Source organism: Mercenaria mercenaria, chromosome 4 (assembly GCF_021730395.1).
Source record: "Mercenaria mercenaria strain notata chromosome 4, MADL_Memer_1, whole genome shotgun sequence".
Taxonomy (NCBI): Eukaryota; Metazoa; Mollusca; class Bivalvia; order Venerida; family Veneridae; genus Mercenaria; species Mercenaria mercenaria.
The window spans coordinates 55133126-55154640 of record NC_069364.1 but is presented as its reverse complement, the minus strand read 5'-3'; the positions used below and the strand labels follow the sequence as shown (position 1 = coordinate 55154640).

General features: G+C 34.8%; 1 protein-coding gene across 10 annotated transcripts in view; it reads right to left on the bottom strand.

Moving 5' to 3' along the window:
* The window catches only part of LOC123551778 (synaptotagmin-1-like), a 111132-nt gene that overhangs the window by 50981 nt on the left and 38636 nt on the right, over positions 1–21515 (bottom strand). Inside the window, exon 1 of one of the 10 annotated variants that reach the window (XM_053541321.1) lies at positions 16742–16899. The exons of 6 other annotated variants lie outside the window; for them this stretch is intronic. The gene's annotated coding sequence lies outside the window, so the exon portion shown is untranslated. Of the gene's footprint in view, positions 1–5905; positions 6064–16741; positions 16900–21515 lie in introns of those variants that run through there. 3 more of the 10 variants (XM_053541328.1, XM_053541322.1, XM_053541326.1) reach the window with 3 other exon arrangements.

Below are 21515 nucleotides of genomic sequence, written 5' to 3'. Positions count from 1 at the left end.
CAGGGTTCGAGCCCAGGACTGACTGCACATTTTTCTCACCCTTTGACATTTGACGCTATTTTGATGGTTCAGCCAAATGCTTGTTGAAACAAGTCGTCTGATTGGTTCAAATAAAAACAGATTTGCGAAAATAAAAATAGCAATATCGGAAATCCAAAATATACAGAAGACAAATGTGAATGGGTCGTTCTCAGATCTTCGTTTAGAAGCTCAAGTACTTTAGTCAGATTGCATAGCAACCATACACTGAAATCCACTCATCAGATTCACCACAGCTGACTTGTTGACAAATCAGTGTGAATAATTAATAATTTATTAAAAGATAAATCCATGAATAATCAATATAGGTGAGAGAAAAAAAAAACAAATAACACATATATTCATTTTTATAAGATTTGTTGTTACTTAAGCCCACATTAGGCAAGAGAGGATTGAAACCGAGTCCAGATATTACAAAATGCAAAAATAAATTAAACAAAGACCTAAAATGCAACAGCCCTTATTACAGTTTAATGTTTTAAACACCATCAATACAATACATAGGTATTATCACATAAGCAAAATCTGTTTTTTATTTGTATCATGACAGTACAAAAACTGGTAATATAATTTAAGATGTAGCCATAAATGCAAGGCAATCTGAATTGGAATAAACATCAGTGACTGCTTTGTTTTTAAATGAATACTCATAATTTACATTTGCTTATTATCTATTGCATAGTCTTGCATTGTATCTTCAAAATTACTTTTAATGTTATTTACTCAGGAATCTCGATGATGTAACATGTTATGTTATCCTGTGTTTTACTGACATCAATAATTTTGTTAACCAAATGGACCATTAACAGTAAACAATCAATGCTTTTGGTAAAACAGTTGTTTCTCCATACAGCTTCACTAAAACATGGAAGATTTAAATGCTGATAATATGCAAGTCTTGACTTGATACTGAAACACTGTACCAAGTTTTGTTAAATCTGTAACTTGAAGAGAAGTAGGCACTGAACCAGGAAGTTCAACCAAAAGTCTGAATCAAACTGGCAGTTTTACAATAAACTGATAAACGGACGGACTATGAGACCAGCAAGTTCTCGCCTGTAATACAAAGTAAAGTTAGAATTTGTGTGCTGATGAAATTAAGTTAAGACCTATCCTTTAATAGAGAATCTGAACCTTATTGTAACACCTTGTCTGACACCACTACATTCCATGTACAAAACTTAAGCTGTTACAAATAACAACAAGAAACACGGCAATGCCACGAAACCAGGTTTTCAACACTTCTCATAAGAATAAACAAGAGTGCCAGAATGTCACAATATACGCCCGTCACAGCAAATTTCTTTACTCTAGCACCTGTATTTGCAGATGTAATTTTAATTTTGTGGTTGTTTATAGTAATCTTTGTAATTCTTTTGTTTTTCTAAGTCCACAAAAAAACTCCTTATCAGGTAGAGATACCTTAAAATACACCTAAAATTAGAAAGTAACAACTATGTTGTACCACAGAAAAGTGGTTTTGGTTTTTCCCTATGGTCAATTATAAACAAGAGCACCGCCTTGCGGGTGCTGACGCTCATCTGATTTTTTTTGTGTAATAGAAATATTGTCCTACCCATGATTTTCTAAGTCTAAAAAGGGCCATCATTCTTGCAAAAAGCAGGATAGAGTTATGTTTCTTGATGTCAGTGTCCACTTATGATGGTGAAAAACTGTTGCAAGTTTTAAAGCAATAGCTTTGATAGTTTATGAGAAAAGTTGACTTAAACATAATACTCAACCAAGAAAATGATTTTCTAAGTCCAAAGGGGGCAATAATTATTGCAAAAAGCAGGATGGAGTTATGTTGCTTGCTGTACAGGGTCAGCTTATGATGGTCAACAAGTATTGCAAGTTTCAAAGCAATAGCTTTGATAGTTTAAGAGAAAAAGTTGACCTAAACATAAAACTTAACCAAGAAATCTGATATTTTCTAAGTCCAAAAGGGGCCATAAATCTTGCAAAAAGCAGGATGGAGTTATGTTTCTTGCTGTACAGGGTCAACTTATGATGGTGAACAAGTGTTGCAAGTTTTAAAGCAATAGCTTTGATAGTTTAGGATAAAAGCTGACCTAAACATAAAACTTAACCAAAAAAACTGATTTTCTAAGTCCCAAAGGGGCAATAAATCTTGCAAAAAGCAAGATGGAGTTATGTTTCTTGCTATACAGGGTCTGCTTATGATGGTGAACAAGTATCCAAGTTTCAAAGCAATAGCTTTGATAGTTTAGGAGAAAAGTTGACCTAAACATAAAACTTAACCAAGAAATCTGATATTTTCTAAGTACAAAAGGGGCCATAAATCTTGCAAAAAGCAAGATGGAGTTATGTTTCTTGCTATACAGGGTCAGCTTATGATGGTGAACAAGTATTCCAAGTTTCAAAGCAATAGCTTTGATAGTTTAGGAGAAAAGCTGACCTAAACATAAAACTTAACCAGGCAACGCCAACGCCGACGCCGACAACCGCTCAAGTGATGACAATAACTCATCATTTTTTTTCAAAAAATCAGATGAGCTAAAAAAGTTACAATATAAGTGATTTATAGTAACAACTAAGGAAAGTTAATCTTAAAAAACAAAAAAAAAAACAAAACAAAAAAATACAAAATTTTTTTTTTAAGCCCACACAGAAATCCTTACCAAGTAGAGATTGGTCAAAATACACCTCAAAATTGGATGTAACATGCATGTTGTACTACAGAAAAGTGGTCTCGATTTTTCCCTACGTCTAGTAATGAAAAAGTTACAATATAAGCTATTTATAGTAACAACAAAGGGAAGTAATTCTTAAGAAGGGAACTGCGCAAGACACTTCGTCTCATGATGGTGTATAATTGTGCCAAGTTACATCAAAATCCCTCTATGCATGAAGAAGATATATTCCGGACAAAGTTTTCATTCTTGTATCCTTTGACGTTTAAGTGTGACATTGACCTTAGACCTAGGGACCTGGTTCTTGCGCATGACATTCCGTCTCATGATGGTGAACAATTGTGCCAACTTTCATCAAAATCCCTCCATGCATGTAGAAGATATGCTTACCCTAACCCTATTTTTAGTAACAATGACCTTGACCTTGATCCCAGAAACCCCAAAATCAATCCCAAGCTACAACTTTATATAAGTTTTCTATACACCAAGTTTCATCATGATAGCTCATTCCTAAGTTAAGTTATTGACCGGAAATCGTTTTTCTATTTTAAGTAACAGTGACCTTGACCTTGACCCCAGAAACTCCAAAATCAATCCCAGCCTTTGCCTTGATATAAGCTACATACATACCAAGTTTTATTCAAATATCATTACCGAAACAAAAGTTATTGACTGGAAACCCTTTTTCTATTTAAAGTAACAGTGACCTTGACCTTGACCCCAGAAACCCCAAAATCAATCCCAGCCTTTGTCTTGATATAAGCTACATACATACCAAGTTTTATTCAAATATCTTTACCGAAACAAAAGTTATTGACCGGAAACACCAGTTTGACGCCGCCGCTGCCGCCGCCGCCCGCCCGCCCGCCCAACCAACATCTACTCCAATCTAATAACCAGGGTTCGAATTTAGCCTGATTTTCTACCTGCATTTTTTCGCAAGTGGTATTTTTTTAACTTGCTAAATGAAAAACAACTTGCATTTTCCGCGACATGTTACTTTCTTAGAACATTAACACAAACATCCACGTGACAAATCCAGCCAATCGTATTTGCGTTATATAAATAGTAACTTATTAATAGATTACCAAAAAAACCCACCGGATGCGGTAAACGTCATCAAAATTGGCGCAGGTACTTTTCAGCAGTTGAAAAGACATGCGCACAGGACAAGTATCGAGTGTAAACGTCCTTTCACGACGAAAGATGAAAGAGTGCTCCAAAAGAAAGAACAGTGTAAGATCGAGACGACCGTTAGAAATGCACATTATTCGGCCAAAAATTTTCACTCGCAAAAAAATGCTGGTGTCTGAAATCTCACCTTGCAGTTTGAAATTTGTACTCGCATTTCGCGAGTATGCGAGCTTAAATTCGAACCCTGATAACTCAGGTTTTCGTTGAAAACCTGGTTATTGAAAACCTGGTTAACAACACATTCATTAATAAAACTTGCACTGATTTTTTCCTCATAAGTCTAGAAAAATTCATGAAACAAAGACAGAATAATTATGAAATGGAAAAAAAAAACACAATTCCAAGAAAATTATGAGAAATTCTTACAGACTTCATGAATAAAACAAAGAAGACAAAATTTGCATAAGTTTTCATCCTCCTGACAGGGAAAAAAAAGAGACAGGATATAATTTTAGACATTACAATAAATACAGTCGAATACCGTTACCTCGATATTCAAGGGACTGTAAAAATTGCATCGACATATCCGAAGTTCGACGTAATGATATCGACGATATTTGGGACTTCTTTGTACTTTTGTCGGACGTCTATATTGTCATTATATCCAATGCTTTTTCCAGAGGGTTTGAAAGGAGAAAAAAATGATATAAAATGTAAATACGATTTTAATCTTATTGACAAATAAAGCATTTAAATTTATTTAAATACATACGTACAACTTTTTAATTTTTTAAAATATACATTTAAATATTAACATTTTTATTCCTTCCCTAAACAAGTCTGAATGCAGGGATAATGTTCCTAGTTGAGTCGTCATTTTGGCTGTGCTTCGATAACGAAAATTTGCCTGTTAAATACGCATATTGTAACTCAATCCTAAGTGGCAGATTTTTACTCCGTCAAACAGAAAATATTTCATCCAAATTAGTTGTTATATTGGAAAACAGCTTTCCTGCTTTTATACAAAGAGTTATAAAAATAAATTTTATTTTATACTTTTTGTTTTATAAGACTAATTATTGGGAGTTAAATAACTTCCTGACATTTAAATTGGATTAAAGATTAAATAACAAACAAAACAAACACAAACTAATTTGAATATGATTAATACATCGCCGGACAACAAGGTTGATTTTCACACCTTACAAATAACATGGATATTTTTTGACAATCTGTGATAACGACAAAACCAGGTGTAAAATCAGTGTGGGTAAGTTGACGGGGCTGAAAAATCTCATCGAGCTAACCAAAATATCGAGCTAATCATATCGAGGTAATGATAAATAATTACATTAAGATAAATAGGGAAAAATCGGGACCGACTCAAACACATTGTGCTAACCGGAGTATCAAGCTAACCGATATCGAGGTAACGATATTCAACTGTATAACAAAAAGAGTAACATTCTTATACAAAGGAAAAAAGAGTCCTCCACAAACCTGACACTATTAAACAGTTACGTTGATCCAAAATTTCATGACATAAACAGTTAGCTCATAATATGTACTCTTCCGGGCAAGCATATATATACTCTTTAATTTCTGGCTATTTTTGATATATACTAAAAACAACAACAGTAACACTATAGTAACAAAAACTTTAAAAGTTTATTTTATTGGCATTTCGACACTTTAAAGTTTCTCTGGTAAAAGAATATCTCACCATCCCCTGTGTGCATACAAAAAGTACTTACAATATCTGTGTTTTATATCCTGTTATGAAATGAACTATATATTAGAAATATATATATGATTATTTTCAGTTAAATGAATATCGCATAATAAATCTTGCAGTCTGTCAGAACCACTGAATGCTAAAAAGGACTATTTTAACAGTTAATGTTACTTAAAAAAAGACTGAAAATATTAAATCAAACTAAAAATTACAACAATGATGTGTAACAAATCTACTATGTTCTTATCAGCTATAAAGTCATAAATTACCCCCCAAAAATATCAAAGTATATAATATAAGAACACTTTAAAACATATATTTTCAAATGATAAAGGTAAATTACCTTCTATATAATCACTGAATATTTCCACGTCATTCTAAACAGTCAAACATATTTCCATTACCCTAGATATTACACTTTACAGCATAGTAATTTTGAACAAGCTCTATTGAATCCTTAACAAAAGAGCAAAAATTTATTTTCATACGTAAGTTAAGTTAAACATTGTGACGTTTTATATCCGGATCACGACTGTAATCAAAGCGAACAAAAAACGTAAAGATCCAATTTAAACAGACAGTAAATAGGATTAAAATAACTCCCACAACTTTTTGTGTATCTGTGTAACTTGCTATTTTTACAGGTAGTTAAGATTACCGGGCCAAAAATAGTTTTTAAAATTCCTCGAGGCTTTTTTTGTGATGAAGCATTTCAAACCATTCAAGGATGCAAAAGACAATAACAAATAACTGATAAATGTTAAAAATTAGCTACTCGAATATCACTGTTTAATCCCGGGGATTTTTTTGTAAACTGCAGTTTTATCTTTGCAAGATCCAACTATACACTTATTAAACAATTATGACAGGCCTGAAGTGATTATTAGCATGACTAAACCAGTGTAATGCATGAGGAAGTAGCCCGAGTGCCAATATCAGTATATATATAAGGGTGCTAATAACCAAGCAAAGAATGTCATTTGTTTATATTACATTAATTACCTAAATGCAATAACAATTTCTTGTTTGCTTGAATCAGTAAATCAAATAAAATACAGACGTTAACAATTACTTTATCGTGATGACACAGGGTAAAATGTCGTCACTCATCCATGACGGGTCCATAACCGGTTATAATACCTTCTTCTGGTTGTAATGTCTGCTTCTGATTTCATGGCATGGGTTACGGGATCTTGTTCCATGTAGTTTTGTTACTTTTTATAGTAAGGTATGTAATTATAGAGGCGGTAGTCATGGTGCTTCTTAATTTTTCAAATATCTTTAATTATATAAATTTCTGGTTTTGGGGAAAGTTAATTTCATTTTTTTTTAGCTTTCCCTGCTAAGTCTGCCCAACTGAGATGCCAGAAGCTCTCAATACATCCTTAACCATAGCCATATTTGCAAGCACTTGAAGTAAACTTAACTTCTATGCTGCTGATACCTTGCAGCTTTGTCTGAACAAAACATACAAGAGGACCATGATGGTCCTGAATCGCTCACCTCTTCCCACATGACCCAGTTTTGAGTATGACGTCGTTTTTTCTATTATTTGACACAGTGACCTAGTTTTTGAGCTCATGTGACCCAGTTTTGAACTTGACTTAGATATTATCAAGATAAAAATTCTGACCAATTTTCATGAAGATCCATTGAAAAATATGGTCTCTAGAGGTCACAAGGTTTTTCTATTATTTGACCTATTGACCTAGTTTTCGAAGATATGTGATCCTGCTTTGAACTTTACCTAGATATCATCAAGGTGAACATTCTCACTAAATTTCATGAAGATCTCATGAAAAATATGGCCTCTAGAGAGGTCACAAGGTTTTTCTATTTTTATACCTACTGGCCTAGTTTTTGAACGCACGTGACCCAGTTTCGAAAATGACCTAGATATCATCAAGGTAAACATTCAGATCAATTTTCGTGAAGATCCATTGAAAAATATGGCCTTTAGAGAGGTAACAAGGTTTTTCTATAATTTTAGACCTACTGACCTAGTTTGTGACCGCAGTTGACCCAGTTTCAAACTTGACCTAGATATCATCAAGATGAACATTCAGACCAATTTTCATACAGATCCCATGAAAAGTATGGCCTCTAGAGATGTCAAAAGGTTTTTTTTTATATTTGACCTACTGACCTAGTTTTTAAAGGCACATGACCCAGTTTCAAACTTGACCTAGATATCATCAAGGTGAACATTCTGACCAATTTTTATGGAGATCCATTCACAAGTATGGCCTCTAGAGAGGTCACAAGGTTTTTCTATTTTTAGACCTACTGACCTAGTTTTTGATCGCACATGACCCTGTTTCGAACCTGACCTAGATATCATCAAGATGAATATTCAGACCAATTTTCATACAGATCCCATGAAAAATATGGCCTTTAGAGAGGCCACAAGGTTTTTCTATTATTTGACCTACTGACCTAGTTTTCGTTGGCACGTGACCCACTTTCGAACTTGACCTAGATATCATCAAGATGAACTTTCAGACCAACTTTCATACAGATCCCATGAAAAATATGGCCTCTAGAGAGGTCACAAGGTTTTTCTATTATTTGACCTATTGACCTAGTTTTTGATGGCACGTGACCCACTTTCGAACTTCACCTAGATATCATCAAGGTGAACATTCTGACCAATTTTTATGAAGATCTCATGAAATATATGGCCTCTAGAGTGGTCACAAGGTTTTTCTATTTTTAGACCTACTGACCTAGTTTTTGACCGCACGTGACCCAGTTTCGAACTTGACCTAGATATCATAAAGATGAACATTTAGACCAACTTTCATACAGATCCCATGAAAAATATGGCCTTTAGAGAGGTCACAAGGTTTTTCTATTATTTGACCTACTGACCTAGTTTTTGATGACACGTGACCCAGTTTCGAACTTGACCTAGATATCATCAAGATGAACATTCAGACTAACTTTCATACAGATCTCATGAAAAATATGGCCTTTAAAGAGGTCACAAGGTTTTTCTATTATTTGACCTACTGACCTAGTTTTTGATGGCACGTGACCCAGTTTCGAACTTGACCTAGATATGATCAAGGTGAACGTTCTGACCAATTTTCATGAAGATCTTGTAAAATATATAGCCTCTAGAGAGGTCACAAGGTTTTTCTATTTTTAGACCTACTGACCTAGTTTTTGAAGGCACGTGACCCAGTTTCAAACTTGACCTAGATATCATCAAGGTGAACATTCTGACCAATTTTCATGAAGATCTTGTGAAATATATGGCCTCTAGAGAGGTCACAAGGTTTTTCTATTTTTAGACCTACTGACCTAGTTTTTGATGGCACGTAACCCAGTTTCGAACTTGACCTAGATATCATCAAGATCAACAATCTGACCAATTTTCATAAAGATCCCACAAAAAATGTGACCTCTAGAGTGGTCACAAGCAAAAGTTTACGGACGGACGGACTAACGCACGGACGGACGGACGACGGACGACGGACGCTGCGCGATCACAAAAGCTCACCTTGTCACTATGTGACAGGTGAGCTAAAAAACATAAAAGATCACACCATCATCCTGTACAAGAAACCTTGATTTCCCTATAGACTGTAATCAGAATGAAAACATAAATTGAAAAAGCTTATGAAATCAATAGTACATCCCATTATCTCCAATAGAAAAAACATGATTTATGGAGTACTTAGAGGAGTGTTTGTTTTGTTGTGTTGTTGAATTTGTTTATTGATTCATTCACCACTACATTCTGTGTAGAACTGGAATATTTTTGAATACATCAGTAAAGCTAATTTTATAAAGGAAAAAGTAATGTCAACTTTGATTTCTAAAAAATAAAACAAAAGTGATTTCTGACTAGAAAATATTTTGACAAGCGGGCTATGATGGCTCTATATCGCTCACATACCTCAAACAGGTAGATGATTTCTTGGTAGAGGACCTCTACACAATGCAGTATTCCAAACATCTAACCTTTATTTGACCCCAGCTAAGAGCATGATTTAAACAAACTTGGTGGAGGACCACTACATAATGCACATTAAAGTGTTCTCAGCAATAAACAGACACATTAAACTGTTCTCAGCAATAAATAGTCACATTAAATTGTTCCCAGCAATGAACAGACACATTAAATTGTTCTCAGCAATAAACAGACAAGTTATTATGGTTCTCCACAAGAAACAGACACATTAAATTGTTCTCAGCAAAAACTGATATCCAGAATAAACAGACAAATCAAATTGTTCTCAGCAATAAGCAGACACATTAATTATTGTCCTTGGCACTAAAAAGACACATCTAATTGTTCTCAGCTATAAACAGACACAATAAATTATTCTCAGCAATAAACAGACATATTAAATTGTTCTCAGCAATAAACAGACACATTAAACTGTTCTCAGCAATAAACAGACACATTAAATTGTTCTCAGCAATAAACAAACAAATTAAAATGTTCTCAGCAATAAACAGGCACATTAAATTGTTCACAACAATAAACAGACAAATTAAATGGTTCTATGCAATAAACAGACACTCAGCAAAAACTGATATCCAGAATAAACAGACTAATCAAATTGTTCTCAGCAATAAACAGACACATTACTTATTGTCCTTGGCTCTTAAAAGACACATCAAATTGTTCTCAGCTATAAACAGACAGAACAAATTGTTCTCAGCAATAAACAGACACTCATATTAAACTGTTCTCAGCAATAAACAATAACATTAAACTGTTCTCAGCAATAAACAGACTTATTAATTATTGTCCTTGGCAACAAAAAGACACATTAAATTGTTCTCAGCAATACTATAAGACTTTCTGGAATACCAGCATTTCATTGTTTCAAGTGATCAACATTTCTGGAAAACAGCATTAAATTGTTCTCAGTGATGAATATACAACTACAGCTTTTCCTCAAATACAAGGCTGAACATACAACAATTTTTTTTCTATGTATACTAACATTTAATTATTTTCAAAGATTGACATAAAACTAAAAGTCTTCCTGGAGATACTGGCAAAAATTGTAGACAGTGATGAACATACAACTGGAGATACTGGCATCAAATTGTGTTCCATGATGAACATACAACTATGAATCTTCCTGGAGATACTGGCATTACTTTGTTCTCAGTGACGAACATACAACTATGAATCTTCCTGGAGATACTGGCATTACATTGTTCTCAGTGATGAACATACAACTATGAGTCTTCCTGGAGATACTGGCATCACTTTGTTCTCAGTGAAGAACAAAAAGCTATGAATCTTCCTGGAGATACTGGCATTACATTGTTCTCAGTGATGAACATACAACTATGCATCTTCCTGGAGATAATGGCAAAAATTGTTCTCAGTGACGAACATACAACTATGAATCTTCCAAGAGATACTGGCATTACTTTGTTCTCAATGACGAACATACAACTATGAATCTTCCTGGAGATACTGGCATTACATTGTTCTCAGTGATGAACATACAACTATGAATCTTCCAAGAGATACTGGCATTACTTTGTTCTCAGTGAAGAACAAAAAGCTATGAATCTTCCTGGAGATACTGGCATTACATTGTTCTCAGTGACGAACATACAACTATGAATCTTCCTGGAGATAATGGCAAAAATTGTTCTCAGTGACGAACATACAACTATGAATCTTCCTGGAGATACTGGCATTACTTTGTTCTCAGTGAAGAACAAACAGCTATGAATCTTCCTGGAGATACTGGCATTACATTGTTCTCAGTGATGAACATACAACTATGAATCTTCCTGGAGATACTGGCATTACATTGTTCTCAGTGAAGAACATACAACTATGAATCTTCCAAGAGATACTGGCATTACATTGTTTTCAGTGACGAACATACAATTATGAATCTTCCTGAAGATACTGGCATTACATTGTTCTCAGTGGTGATGAACATACAACTATGAATCTTCCTGGAGATACTGGCATTACATTGTTCTCAGTGACGAACATACAACTATGAATCTTCCAAGAGATACTGGCGTTACATTGTTCTCAGTGGTGATGAACATACAACTATGAATCTTCCTGGAGATACTGGCATTACATTGTTCTCAGTGACGAACATACAACTATGAATCTTCCTGGAGATACTGGCATTACTTTGTTCTCAGTGACGAACATACAACTATGAATCTTCCTGGAGATACTGGCATTACATTGTTCTCAGTGACGAACATACAACTATGAATCTTCCTGGAGATACTGGCATTACATTGTTCTCAGTGACGAACATACAACAATGAATCTTCCTGGAGATACTGGCATTACATTGTTCTCAGTGACGAACATACAACTATGAATCTTCCTGGAGATACTGGCATTACATTGTTCTCAGTGACGAACATACAACTATGAATCTTCCTGGAGATACTGGCATTACATTGTTCTCAGTGAAGAACATACAACAATGAATCTTCCTGGAGATACTGGCATTACATTGTTCTCAGTAATGAACATACAGCTACGAGTTTTCCTGAAATATCAGCTTGAAATTGTTCTCAGCAATAAACGAAGCAAAGAGGAAGAAATTACATTTTTATGACATGAAATCTTTTGTGATCATCTGCCTAATCCAGATCAATACTTAATAGTCTCTGATTCCAATACATCTTCCAGTCAGAAGTTCTCCAATATGGGTTTATCTAGTATCAATAAAACCTGTAAAAAGATCCTTAGGAAGCAAAAGATGGAAGCAAGACAAAGTTTCAACGTCAATGTCGCCTCTGCCTTTGAAGACTTACCAAAGCAAAATTGTTTCAAAACAAAAATAAAGCTACTAATTCCTGTGTGAAAAGAGGTTCTGTAACTCTCTAAAAAATCTTGGTGAATATTCAAGGACAATGCAAATAAAAAATCAGATCAGATTACAAGCATTCAATTTATCAAAGTTACCAGGCTTACAGACCTAAATACTGTGAAATCATTAATATTCGTGGGGGACTAATTTTTGTGGATTTCATCGTTGAGTCATTCCACAAAACTTCATCCCAATGAACAAGTAATATTGTTACGACTCATGGGTGTTGCAGAGATGGGTAGGCTATGCGTACTGTAGAACTCTTGGTAAACTTTACTCAAGTAGTCGAAAGGGCAAATAGGGTATAGCCAGGTTGATTCAGTGTACTGTAAAACTAACTAAACCAGAGAGACTAATAAGACTCAGGTTAACAGTTAATGAAATTTATTAATGTTGATATATCTTACTCCAGGAAATACAGGTGAAGTCATCACATTAAACAAGCACATCTAACTGATAACAAATGTAGTAACAAATTCTTCTTGATAATAAATGTATTCATATATTGATGGTTAAATTCTGCCAGTATAAGTGCAAACTTGTCAAATGAGATTAAGACTGTTCCGGCTTTCCATAGTTTACAGGTAGCGAAGCAAGTTTCAATGAACTTTAAAAATGTTTTACAAATCAATACTCAGCACTTTTACAGGTACAAAATGCAAGATTTAATATACATCTCTTTTTAGATTAATCTATTTATGACTGATCTGGCGTTTCATTAGTTGTAGATATAGACACGGATATAAAGACAATGTTCAGCAACAGAAATTCCTTCTATAAAAAATATAGTCTCTTATATACTCAGTACTTTAGACAAATCCATTAATTTACTTTACTTTAAATAAGCAACGAATATGAAATGCATCTGTGCAAATAAAACTCATAGAAATGTTACTAAATGTTGTATCATAAGGGCTTTTATAGAACAATGGCTTTTAATTAATATAAATTCTGATTGCGGAGCAACTTTCTTACATCTATGTTCAGCATAGTGTTCATTTTAATGAAAATCTATTGAAACAAGCCAAACGTGGTTTTAGGTCTGAAAGCTTGAGCTGAAGTGATTGCAGATGGCCAAAATCGGGCCCTTTTATAGTTTTCCAGAGAAAGTGACCCAAAAAAAGTCACCAAAACAGTCAAAATGGGTTACTTTGGGTAAATTGACCAAATGGTTAGTGACTGACGGGTCACAGTGACCAATTGGTCACAGTGACCTAAAACGTTAAACTCTATGCTGAATACTGCTGCAGCATAAAAATGGCGATTTTATGAAATGTTTACATGAAAATAACATCAAAAAATGCACCACTGGGTTAACTCTAACATATTTAAGTGATTTAAACATCTTTGAAGATGACAACGATAATTTGCTTAGTAACGGTAAATAGTCCAACAATGCAATGCGAATAAGGATGCATATCCTATCAGGAAATGTGACAAATTCAGAGAGTTATCATGAAAATATTGTGATTTATGCAAAACTCAGACTGTACAAAAGGATGACACTTATCTTTAACAAACAATTAAATACTGTAGATTAATTGTGCAAAGTCTATAGTGATTCACATGTAGGAAAATGTTACAAAATCTGGATTAAATTTGCACCAGCCGGCCAAAACGGATGTCTCTCGGTAAATGTAAACAGAGTTCGGATAAGATTAAAACGAACATGGAGGTGTATAATATGAGTTTGGTCTGTCATATTATGTAGATCAACACATATGTGTACAATTCTGTGTTTCGTTACTGTCAGCTTGCAAGGAAATGTCTCTAAAACAGTTCAAAGCAAAGCCAAGATCGATGACTTATTTTATAAAACATGAAAATGGTAAGTCCCCATTGTTCGAGTCGTTACAATATTCCCATTCATTTTATGTTCAAAAGTTGAAATCTACGAATTCATATCCCCATGAATGTGCCATTTTGATCAAAACCACGAAATTTCATGCCCACGAAATTAAATGATTTTACAGTAGCTGAATGTCTCGAACCGAAAGACTTCACCTGAGGCTGTATCAAAGCAATGGTTTACATCATATTATCATATTTATTAACTAGAGATGCTTTTGAGAAAAGCGCATGTCTCCCACAACTGCCTAATCATCTAAATAGTAAGTCAGTCTTTATATACTGTTTGCTTAATCCACATGTGCATGCGCTTTCTTGACACCAAAAAGGACCCCTATACTACTAGTAGTATAGACACCAGTTTAGGGGTAAAACTGCGCAAGAAATCTGAGTGTTTCTGGTAAATCAAGGGCCATAATTCCGAAGTGCCTAGGCCTATTTGGCTAGTTAACGAACTGGCAGAGCACTTATTGGCAGACACATTTTACTGAAGTTTGGTGAAGATCGGATGAGAAATGTTCTATTTAGAGTGTGGACAAGCTTTGTGACAGACAGACAAACACACAGACAAACACCCAGACTGGAGTAAATCAATATGTCTCCCACACCACTGTGTGGTGGGAGACATAATTAGAGCTCCTGGAGGACAACTATGCAAAGGCTCATCAGTAAAAATAGTTCAAAACAATGAAAACCTAAACTAAACAAGTACAAAAACAGGCAACAACTTTGAATCAAAGAACTTTTCTCTCTTATTATACACACCAAAAAATCCCCAAAAAAACCCAAAACAACTGCTATGTTGAGAATGGGACAAAACCTTGTCAAATAGCAAAACAGAGTTATGATACCTGTGAACTGCATATCAACATCACAGTAAACAAGTGTATGAAGATGGTATCCATTCCTGCAAGTATTTATTGAGATACAAAAACTTAACCAAACAATTCTCCAACAAAAAGGGGCATAACTTTGTCAAAAAGCAAAATAAAGTTATGGAACCTGTGCAGTAGATGCCAGATCACCACAGTGATATAGTTGGTAAGTTGCAATCCAATACTTGCATAGGTGGCTACTAAGGTACCAGCTTAGACACAAGACCATACCAAAACTGGGACGCAGAAGCTGACGAACGGTGCACATTTTTTTTGCTTTACCTATTTTTCAAATAGAAAGCTAAAATTGGTTAAAAGAATAACTTAAAAGTTAATTTGGACAGAATTAATTGTAAGACACAGACACAATTTTAAGAATGTGTTACTGATGCAGGTATGCCGCAGCATCATCTGACACTTAATCTGGAGGTTTAAGGTTCAAGTCATGACCGTAACACATAGTGAAACTGGACCATGGTCTCAAAAATATTTAACCCATTTGTGAACAATCTATGGAGCACCTTTTCACTGTCCTGACATAAAAGTTGTAAGAACAATTTCTCTGGAACATAACAAAAACATAATTTATTGGCACTTCATCTGACACAAATATTCTTTAGACAAAAATAATCTGTAAATAAAAGAGAGAGATTCGTGCAGGTTTTTTGTTACCTTATACATCACTCAAGCTTATACTGATAGTTTGGGGTTAAGTCCCCAACTTCCAGATACACACAATGCCATGGTAAACTACCTTAAAACTAAATGCGACATCAGTTGACAACTGATATGTCACCATAGAGATTTATCACAGTTGTACATGCAATCATATAATACAATATATGTATATCATATAATATCTAACTTTATATAGCATCTGTTATAAATGTGAACATATTTTAAGACTATTAAATTTTTTGTATTAAATACTTCACACAAATAAACAGAATTTCTGGTTTTCATTTTCAGAAAGTATTCATAACGGAAAGTTTCCGATGCCAAAGAAAAACATGCTTTGAGTAAAATCTATAGATTTACATCTTGACCAAGTTTGATGAAAAACAGTTATTTCTATCTTGAATAAGTAAGCTCTTCTAAATAAGGCCGCTTCATTATAACATCCTTTATTTTCTAGGTATGTTCCACAGAACATTTCTGTTTAAGGTGAAATATTCAATCAGCACATTGGCAGTTTTGTTACAATATATGTAACCCTGTCCCCCTTTATATAAACATTCATAGTACTTGCAGATACTTGTTGTTTTTCTTTTTCAGTCTTTCTTTTGTGAGACAATATTACCATGACGTGTGGGTTACAACTAATTTCTGCTGAATGTCTAAATTTCTGAGAGAAAAAAAAATCTGACCCCTTCTCTTTTAAACTACAAATATGATAATTAGGTAAGTGCTTCAGTTATCATTTTTACTGTATTTTGTTTATCACACAATAAGCTGTATAAACTGCACTAAAACAATGCTATACAAACATAATATAGATCTACAATCAGAAAGATGGACAAATTTCCTCCCCTTCCGAAAATAGCACATTATTATGTCCAATTAAATCAGATCTTTTCCTACAAGAACAATGGAAATGAAGCTAAGAATTGAAATAATTCTTACCTAGTCAAGGGTACAACACAGTTTTTTTAAGTCCTGAGATGAAATAACTGTACAAAAATCAGTAAAATAAGTCCAAAATTGGTCGGCAAATGGTCACATTTTGTTTATAATGTCAGACATTTTTATTCAGAATCGTAGCTTCTCTAACCAAGCAGGCAAGGAGATAATCAATAACAACTCAAATGCATTCTGGGTAATGGGAGTATTGACGTATATCTCAGTACAGGCTCTCTTCTCTTCCGTACTTATTGGGAAAATCGGCCACCATCGTTTTTTATGATAATTGTCAATGATTTTTTGTAAACAGAGCTTGGAGGGGAGTTGACAATCTAAATTTTGCTATTTCTAGGAAACTTTACCGACTCTACATGTGGTGACAGAATCACTAAGAATTAATTTTCGGAAATCTGTAGGACATTAAATTTAATAAATAAATTTTTACATTTTGATAGATAAATCTAAAATAGACCTTAAAATGATGTTGTGTTTTTGATGATTACTTGAATAGGCATAATCAAACAATACCAGTATAGCGGATACACTTTTCAACTGGCTGCAACCACACAAGACTTTGGTACAATATAGGTTAACAAGGAGCTATGTTTTTAAAGCAAAAAGTCATGCCCCTGGGTATAACAAAAGATGTTACTTTTTGAGATTTTAAGTTTAAGGTTAAGATCATATGAAGGTCAAGGTCATTTATATATTGGTCTTGATTGTAGGTCTTGCCACAAGGGTTACTGAGCGTGAGTATGAACTAAATTGTGTCATTTATGTGGACTGTAGGACCAAAAATGTTGTTTATTAAGGTTTTATGTTTGGAGAAAAAGGTCATATGAAGGTCAATGTCATTTATATATAGGTCAGTTTGAAGGTCTAAATACTACAAGGTTTGATGAGTGTAAGTATGAACTAAATCAGGTCATTAATGTAGGCTGTTACTAAGGACCAACAATTTTGTTCATTAAGGTTTAAAATTTGAAGTTGAAGGTCATATGAGGGCCATATATATAGGTCTTGCCACAAGAATTGTTGAATGTGAGTATGAACTAAACTGGTGTAGGCAATCTGGTTTGTACAGACGATTGAAGTTCAAGGTCATCTATATATAGGTCAGTTTGTAGGTCTTGCCATTAGGTTTGTTAAGTGTAAGTATGAACTAAATTGGGTCATTTTTGAAGGCTGTAGGACCAAAAATGTTCTTTAAGGTTTTCAGTTCAAAGGTGAAGGTGCAGGTTATATGAGGGTCAAGGTCATTATATGTATAGCTCAGTTTGTAGGTCTTGCCATAAGGTTTACAGGTGTGAACTAACTTGTGTCATTTATGTGGGCTGCAGGATCAACAAGAGCTGTCTCCATAGGATGACACATGCCCCCGATGGCACTTTGAATGAATATATAGTTATGGCCGATGTTAGAGTTTAGGACCTTTGACCTATGGATCTGGGTCTTGCGCGCGACATGTCATCTTACTGTGGTACACATTCATGCCAAGTTATTTGAAAATCCATCCATCAATGACAAAGATAGGGACCGGACACGCCCATCAATGCCCTATCCTTTAATGTCTAAGTGTGACCTTGACCTTTGAGCTACGGACCTGGGTCTTGCGCGCGACACGTCGTCTCACTGTGGTACACATTCATGCCAAGTTATTTGAAAATCCATCCATCGATGACAAAGATATGTACCGGACACGCCCATCAATGCACTATCCTTTAATGTGTTAGTGTGACCTTGACCTTTGAGCTACGGACCTGGGTCTTGCGCGCGACACGTCGTCTTACTGTGGTACATATTCATACCGAGTTATTTGAAAATCCATCCATCAATGACAAAGATATGGACCGGACACGAAAATTGCGGACAGACTGACAGACCGACAGACGGACAGACGGTTCAAAAACTATATGCCTCCCTTCGGGGGCATAAAAATGTTGTTTATTAAGGTTTTGTTTGAAGGCAAAGGTCATTATAGTGTCAAGGTCATCTATATATATATGTCAGTTTGTAGGTCTTGTCACAAGGATCGTTGAGTGGGAGTATGAGCTAAATCAGGTCATTAATGTTGCCTATAGACAATCTGGTTCGTACTGATTTGAATGCAAACACATTAAACTGGTCCAACTTTATCAAGCACCTATCCCCTGTATCCATGGTTTAAGTTTTGCTAATACTGGAGGTTATTCATTTACTGATCATAGTGATTGGTGAGTTCAGGCACAAACAGCCAACAGTTAATTATTTCTCTGGTATTAGCAAGTCCTAGCAACACTGCCAACTATCAAACTGCGAAATGAAAGTGTTGCTAAATTTAACCAGTTTACGGTATTACAGGTTAGAAGGATATAGTCAATACAAAATACAGTGAGGTACCTTTTTTGTATAATAAAAATGTTAAAAATTAAACAAGTTATGTCAATGTAAAGATATCCTTAAAGAAAAGTTATACAAAAAAGTGAATCACTGTCAAGTTCTCCTGAAAGCACAGTAGAATAACTGCAACACTTAAAGGAGTTAACTGAAGGTGGGGTTAAATCTGAATGACACATTTAACATCTTCATTTTGTTTATCTTGAACCTAACTTCAGGTAAATGCAAAAACATATTTCAAGAAATGCCTGATCAAGAAATGATGCCTATAGACCAGGCAAATGACAAAATGAAACAAACTTTGCTGACTGAGACCAAGTCAACTGCTGAAGCCATCTTGCGTGACCTGTAACTGAACTCAACCTGCTAAGAACTCTCAGCCTTAATAATGTGATAAGGACTGGTTAAGAGATGCAGGTGCTAGAAAATGTATATGGTTAAATATTGTGAAATCAATTTACTTGTAATATTCATAGGGGAATAATTTTTGTGGTTTTTGCCAATCTTGGTCATTCCACAACAAACATGCAAAATTCCAACCAAAACTGAAATCAATAAATTAATACTGCCAAGAAATAGCTGTTTAGACCAAAACCACAAAATTCCATGGCCTCAGAATTAAATGATATCACAGTATGGCATTTTTGATAAATCAAGGGCAATAACTGATTTTCTGATCTTTTTTTTTTCATAATCAACTTGATGAAGATCTTTATGTCATATACATTCTGTCTACACACAATAAAGATTTATGAAGAAGTTATTGCTCAATACTCAGTTTATGTATGGCATTTTTTGTTAAATCAAGGGCCCTAACTCTTCAGATACTGGTCTGACAGCTATGAACTTATGGCTATAAAAATGCTGATAAAGTTTCAGAGAGTACGATTGCTCCATGAATGCCAGAAATCCAATGATCCTAACAGCTTGATTAGGATATAGATACTGGAATGTTTAAATGTGTTTGTTTGTTTGTTTGTTGGGTTTAATGTTGCATCAACACATTTATAGGTCATATGGCAACTTTTCAGCTTTGATGGTGGAGGAAGACCCCAGGTGCCACTCCGTGCATTATTTCATCACAAGCGGGCACCTGGACATAACCACCGACCTTCCGCAAGCCAGCTGGATGGCTTCCTCACACGAAGAATTCAATGCCCCGAGTGAAGCTAAAACCCACATCATTTAAATGTGTGGTTCTGGATCTATACTTAGTCTGGATACGGAGAGGCAGATAAATGATATTCTTGATGCTCAGGTGAGCAAGAAATTCTACAGGCTTAGTGAAAATTTTTTGTCTTGCAGCTTAAAACCAGACAAAGAAAAGAATTATTTAACTCCATCAATATTTCAAAGATGACACTTTTTCTGGGAGGAAAATGAATCTTCACATCATAGCACTGCTTTTATCTAAGAATCAATGATAATTATGGTGTAATTATCCCAAACAGGGCTCCGGAAATTTTGGTAACTCAATCGGTCCGAAACGAAAATCCTGACATCGGCGCTACCCCACCCACCGCATTCCCAATATTACATATTTTGTAAAACGTGATAGGGTAAAGAAATAAGCATGTCATGCATTAAAACTGAGTTACCAGTCACCGCGCGTTACCATACAATGAAGACAGTTATTCAGTGTTATGTGTGATCATTACTTGGTTTAAATTTCGATGTTTTTCCGAGATAATACGAGGCATTGACACCATGTGCGTAACTAGTCTAAAAGCCAACGCACGTGACTTCGATACCGTATACACGGCAGATACTTTGTGATGTTTCCTCATTCTTTGATGGATTTCTATAAAATACAATGCGTCAAAGTGAGTTACACGACACATATTCTCTGCTAAACAGCCTCAGTATTTAAAGAATACTCTGCCGCGGACCGAATGTGTACGTTATTTGAACGCTGAGATCGAATTTCCCGCATGTATAGTACCAAAACGTCACGCGGGTTGGCCACGGATATTTCATTTCACTTACGTTGTACTTCAATAAGCAACTACATTTTATAAAGTTATATGTTCTCTTCTGATGTAAACAAAATTTCATTTTGAAACGTTTTTTAAAAGACCGATTTGATAAACAGTGCCACTCCGGTATCCTTTATCATGGTTGCCCGTCCATTTTTTTCTTTTTTGTACATTCGGGTTGCAAAGACGATTTTCTGCATTTATTTCAACTGGAGCCCCAACAAATGAATCATGTAATTTTTTCAAATCAAGTAATTATAAAAATTATTTTTATCGCTTTTCCATGTGATGTCTCGTTAAATCAAAGACCTATAATGTACAATTATAGCTCTTTGATTAAATGCAGCGACCATTTGTTTGTTACCGTGATCAAACATAGCCTTTTGTAATAAACCATCCGTCGGATTCTAAATAAAAGAAGTGGA